Genomic DNA, 6,000 nt, shown 5'->3' on the forward strand with positions numbered 1-6,000 from the left:
CTTTTGTTGATGTGTAATCCGCTGGAAATGAAAGGCCTGCCTGAGAGACTGCCTACCCCAGGTTTACTAACTAGCAAAACACTCAGAGCTTGATCGGTTCAAAATGATCTTGAAAAGCAACTCCCCAATCTTATGGTTCTGTTTAAGAACTTTTAAGGAATTAGCCTTCCAGACAGACTTCCAAGAAAAGGTAAACTAGCAAAAAGCTGTCATTTACAGATATTTTAAAAATACTAAAAATGTTTGTATTGGCTCGTACCTCTTCTATCTGAGGCACTTCACTCATTTTGTACATTTAAAAAAGCCTCCTTGCACAAGAACGTGCTTGAGAAGTATTGTCAGTTTGTGCTGAGAAGTCATTTGCTCCATTAGTTTTGCCAAAAAAAAAAAAAAAGAGTATAATTTATTTAGTGCACAATATAAACAAGCAAAATACAAGAGGAAGAGTTACAGCAGACCACTTGTGAAATTTTCTTCAGTAACTGGAAATACACTTTGACAATGAACCAGCAGCCAAAGAGCTGCTTCTGTAAAAAGCGTGCAATTTTGGCAAATTGTGATCTGATAGTCTATCTGGGAATTTCTGCCAGAAATGCCACGACTTCAGTGCGCTATTACTTGCAAAACATGTTTCTTCCCATCATTCTTCAGCGATAAGGTGGGGGGGGGGGGGGGGGGGAAGATGAGCGATAGCTGTGCTGTATCCTTCCAAGCTGGTTCTTCCCATTATACAACTCCTAATCCAAACAATTTAAGCACACAAGTAAAAGCTACTCATTTCTGTAAACATTTCCAGGAGCAGGACCTAAGCATGCATGGCTTACACCAAGCACACACTAATGACTAGAGCTAACCTCAAGTTTACCTCTGTTTAAACAGCAGAAGCAGAAAATAGTGCTGGCCAAAATGAAGTTTAAGCCTTAATACAAGGGGGCAAAGTGAATCTTGATATAAGCCACTTGGTCACGATGCACCAATCCCATAATCAAGTATTCTTCATACAACATCATATCACACAATTTTCCCAGAAACACAAATGATGCTTTGTGATTTTTTTTTTTTTAAAGAAAAAGTAATGTTTCAGAGCGTGTTTTTATACCCCAACAGCAGGGATCTCTTTACTTTAGGATAAGGTAGTGCTTGAAAACAGAAACAAAACCCAGCTTGTTTGTTTGTTTTAAATGGACTTCACCACTGCACATACAATTAACTCTGGAATGCACAAGACACAGCATCTAAGCAAACAGAGGCTTTAAATTTAAGTGCAACTCTCAGTCTGATCTGTTAGAAGCTGTGTAGAGCAGCCGTTGACAATATATTAAGCAAGATCCATATTACAAAGGGAAAGGACTTTTAGGCTGGGATACAAAGGCTGCAGCTTTAGAAAGGGTCAAAGCAATCTGCAAAGACATAATATAAACCAAAGCCATTTAAATTACCCTGTAAAATGTAGACGTTCATTAGCATAGAAAAGTTTCACAGGAAAACAATGACAAAGTAAAAGCCATATGATTTTCATATGCTAATTAATTAAATATGCCAAATGCATTTAATCTCTTATTATAACCATAGGGGGAGACAGACCAAACTCTTGGAAGTTCTGAAAAGCCAGGTCATTAGCCTGCCAAGTCATTCTTCAGATCTCCTCCTTATACACAAACTTACATTCCCAACTTATTATATATGTAAGTAAAACCTGGCTCCCCCCTCCTGCCCCCTCCTTTTCTCCTTCTTTGGAAGACACTTGCTATCTCCTACTCCTGTATTCTAAACATCTTATTAAATATTAGAAAGAACTCGTTTGCTAAGGGGAAAAATAAAAGCACAGAAGCCATTTTGCCAAAAGCCTGAGCTGAACGCCCTGGTCCCCCTAAGATGTAGAATAAGCTAGTTGAAAATGAGATTAATAACATTCTTGCACATACGCATGAAAATCCACGCATAGTTTGTAGTCTTTCACTTTTAAGTTCAGATGACATTTCTAGCCATTTCTTGCCTTTCCAAACAAGAAAAGGATTCTGATGTTTACGTAAGGTTCTTCTTGCTTAATAAATCTTAAATTGAAACAGATTTTTTTTTTTTTAAACAATTACCTTCTTCAGAGTTATCATACTACAGGATATTAGGAAAAACCAGACTCTCCTGTTGCTTTTACCCACATCTGACTCCAATCTTAATAGTTTAGCTATTAACCCTGTAAGGTCCCCCCACACACACCTTGCCCAGTTGATGTTAAAATTTTTATATGACTGATCTGGGCTTACTCATTACAAAACCTTTTGTTATACAGAAAGCAAGCAGCTCCGTGGACCTTGATTTACAGGACACAATTAACCATGTTGTTGGCAGAACTGCACCAGCCCGGCTCATCCGGGGCTCTGCGGTGAGAAATGAAAGGATCTGTCACTGCAGTCAGAGTAACTGCTCTCCTTCCCTCCTCTCCCCTTCCTTCCCCTTCCAAGCCCACTCTGACCTGCTGGCATTTTGGGATGAAAACCTGGCCACTTTGATATACCTGGGCTGTAGAGAAGTAATAAAAATAACAGTAATTCCTCCTAGAAATAACAGTAACTAGAGATAAAGGCAGGAGAAACACATCCTACCAGAACATCTCAGTAGTCACTCCGAGTTTGCCATGCAAAATGTGCAGTTTAAAGACCTCAGTCACCAGATAAACAGCGAACTTTGCCAGCAGTAACACCAGCCATTTATTTTTGCCACCTTTTAGGTTTCAGTATGTAAGGAAAACGCATTGTTAACCTTTAAATCCTCTGTATAAACATTTCTCAGAGAGCTTGTAAAATATCCCCTGCCGCGTTTCCTGGCTCTCCAGTTGATGGCATTTAGAAACACTGGTACTGGCGGGTGCTTTATTTTGCTTTCCTGGGCAGCCCCCCTGGGGGCATAGTGACAGATCCCCGGCCGAGGCCAGACCCGGCCGCCCCGGGCTGGGACCACAAGGAAGGCGCCCTGGACTCAGCCCGGCCCGAGGATAAACGCTGGAGTTTGGAAACCGGCGGTGGGAATAAATATTCTGGGAGAAGAGGCTCGGGGAGTGTCCATCGCCCTTCCAGAGCTCTCTTCATTGAGGAAGGAAAAAAATAAAGGCATATTTCGGTGCTGTCGGAAGGGAGAAGGGGGGTTACCCCCCAGCAACACAGCGGGCTCGGGGGGAGAGCCCGCAGGATGCCGGACCGAGGTCGCCCCCGGCTCGGGGCTGGAGGTCGTCCGGTGGCGAACACTTCGCTGAGGACAAGGAGGAGGCGGCGGCTGCCTGGAAGAGGCCAGTTGTCACCCCACTGACAGGCAACAGCTGAGCTCCCGCATCCGGACCCTCATCCAGACCGGCGGCCCCGGCGCCACCCGCTCCGCCGGTCGCACCGAGCCGGCGCCGCGCCATCCTCCCCCCCGGCCCCCAACCCCCGACAGCCGCGGCGGGGCTCGCCGGGAGCCCCCCACCCCGCTCTCCCGAGTCGGCGGCCCCCGTCCAACAACTCCGCGCAGGACGGCGCTGCCAAGCGCCGGCTCCCGGTTCGGGCGGCTCCTTACGGGCACCTCTCGGCCATGCAAACCCCGGGCGGGCTTGTCGCGGCCCACCGAGCATCCCGCCCCTCAGTCACCCCGGGAGCCGCCACTTACCCTCCCCGCAGCGCGGACGAACCGCGTCGACGTATTCCCGAGCGGCGAGGAAAGGGTCCGTCACATCGACGGCGGGGGAAGGCGGGCTCCCGCGGAGTCAGTGCCGGCGAGAGAAGCGCATCTCCGGCAGCGCCGCGGAGGGGAGGGGAGAGTCCGCCCCGGCCGGAGCCCGCTCCGTCGCCGCCACCGCCCCGCCGCGAGTGGCCGAACCCCGCGCCCGCTCCCCGCCCTAATGGGGCTCCACCGCCCCGCGCCCGGCACGGCGACATGCGCCTCCCGCCGCCCCCATTGGCTGTCGCCCGCCGCGCCCCACCAATCGTCGTCGGGCCGGGGCGGCCGGCGGCTCGGGAAACCCGGCGGGGAGGAGCGGAGCGGGGCGGGGCGGGGCGCGAGGGGCGGGGCGCGAGGGGCGGGGCCCGGTCCCGGCACCGCCCGGATGACCGGCGGCGGCGGGGCGAGGGGAGGCGCGGTGCCGGTGGGAGACCAAGGGGGCATGGGCAAAACTTGTGAAAAACCCTTCCCCCCCCTCCCCCCCACACCAATTTGGGAAGGCCAGGGAGCAGGCGGACGGGCAGGCTCCCCCCGCTCCGTTTGCCCCGGTCAGACGGAGCTCTGAGACCAGTTGGTGGCTCCTCGCCGAGAGGGCGAAGGTGGTTGCGGCCCACGGTGTTGTCAATGGGCTGCACACACGCACCGGTTGTATCCAGGGCGTTGCTGGAGGGAACGGGGCCACCATGATCCTTGGCCATGGTCCCGCACCATCATCCCTCGCCGTCGTCCCTCACCGTCATTCCTTGCCGTTGTCCCTCGCCCTCCCGAGTGCGTGGAGCCTGTAGCCACCAGGCTTAGAAAAGCTCCCTGATATCGTTGGCAGCGGTGGGCTTTTCCCAAAGCAAAGCAGCCCCGGTGTTGCCGTAAATCAGATGGTGAAACGAACAGGGTAGGCATTAAAGGGACGCTGAAGCAGCCAGGTGCACGTTTAAATCCCTCCCCTTACGCTATTACCGGCATCTTTGGCATCTATTTAAGCCGCTGGAGTTCACCACCCTTGTCTCAGCTACTCACGCCTCGCGCCCTTTAGGCAACATGAGTTGAGCTCCTGATTTTCCAGGGTCTCACAGTGCTTAAATCCTTGATGAAAAAATCAAAGGGAAGGATGAGTAACAATGAAGACGTTTAACTTAATGTTGTATTTTTTCTATAGATGCAAATTGGAGAGCAAGTTAATTTTACCAGAGTGGCTTCTAAGTGATCACAAACTCTCCCCACTTGGTGAAACAAACGTGTTTAGAACTGTGAAAGCTTCATATAAAGCTAAAATTTGGTCTGTTGTCTGGCAGTGTCTCTCTTGATTCTCTAAACAAGGAATTATTTGAGGTTAGGAAATGGCAATTTTCCCTTTGTGTTTTGAAGCGCATTTGGTTTTCCTGTGTTAACAGAGTAAGTTTTTTGTCTGGAATCCAATCTGGTCAAAATCATCTTTCTGTATTTGAAAAAAAATAAAAAAGTAATACTCACAGGAAACGACTTTAGACTACAACCCTAGGCTACAACTTTATTACAGGCAAGAGTGTTAAGCTTACTTATCACCTTAAAAGTTTCAGCTGCAATTCTAACCCTGGGTGCTCTGCTCTGCTGTTTCCTTGCTGTCTGGATGTGGTGTCACCGTCATGTTGCTGAACACTTCCTTTTAAATCTTATCCAAGTCTGAAAATAAACATTTTCAGATTGCATCTGCATGGAGTTTTTCAGAGAGAAAGCAAAGACACTTGTACAGACGGGTGAAACCTCATTATTAGAGGTCTCCATCACTTTTTCCATCAGGATGAATTTGTATGTCTCCTATAATTTAAGAAAAAAAAAAAAAGAAGGATGAAGTAGAAAAGTAAAAAAAATTAATACTTTCTAAAGGGAATATGAAGAAAAGGGTGGCAAAGATGGCAAAAGGGCTGCTTGTAGCCATCTGCTGCTACAGAGCTGTTTGTCCCTTGTCCTCTCTTCTTCCCTGCCACCTATTCGAGCATTTCTGTAGCACTTATCACTGAGATCTAAATACGTTTAGGCTGTGCTGCCAGCATTACATGATTTCCGTCATTTATTCCTTTCCCAGTTCAGGTTCCAAAGGCATAGGAAATAAGATTGCTTGGCTTTTAAATAACCTTGTCAAAGGTGTTTACAGTCATATATTAGCAGATCTGAATCTGGAATGAAAGAATTTATGGCCAATGCACTCTTTTAAGTTGTGTATCTGTTTATCTGATCCTCACTTACAAATGCCTCTAATTAAGCTATAAACTCTTAGTTTCTACTTAACCATATGGGTAGCCTGGGAAGTTTGCTACAATAATGTAATTTACCCGT

The 6,000-nt window shown here is 48.1% G+C and overlaps 1 protein-coding gene across 1 annotated transcript in view; it reads right to left on the reverse strand.

Moving 5' to 3' along the window:
- Positions 1–3,870, reverse strand: part of PRICKLE1 (prickle planar cell polarity protein 1) — a 67,119-nt gene extending 63,249 nt beyond the window's left edge. Inside the window, exon 1 of the mRNA XM_074564525.1 lies at positions 3,640–3,870. The gene's annotated coding sequence lies outside the window, so the exon portion shown is untranslated. The remainder of the gene's footprint in view (positions 1–3,639) is intronic.
- Between the last annotated feature and the right edge of the window lie 2,130 nt (positions 3,871–6,000).

This window comes from Larus michahellis, chromosome 1, assembly GCF_964199755.1.
Source record: "Larus michahellis chromosome 1, bLarMic1.1, whole genome shotgun sequence".
NCBI classification, from domain to species: domain Eukaryota; kingdom Metazoa; phylum Chordata; class Aves; order Charadriiformes; family Laridae; genus Larus; species Larus michahellis.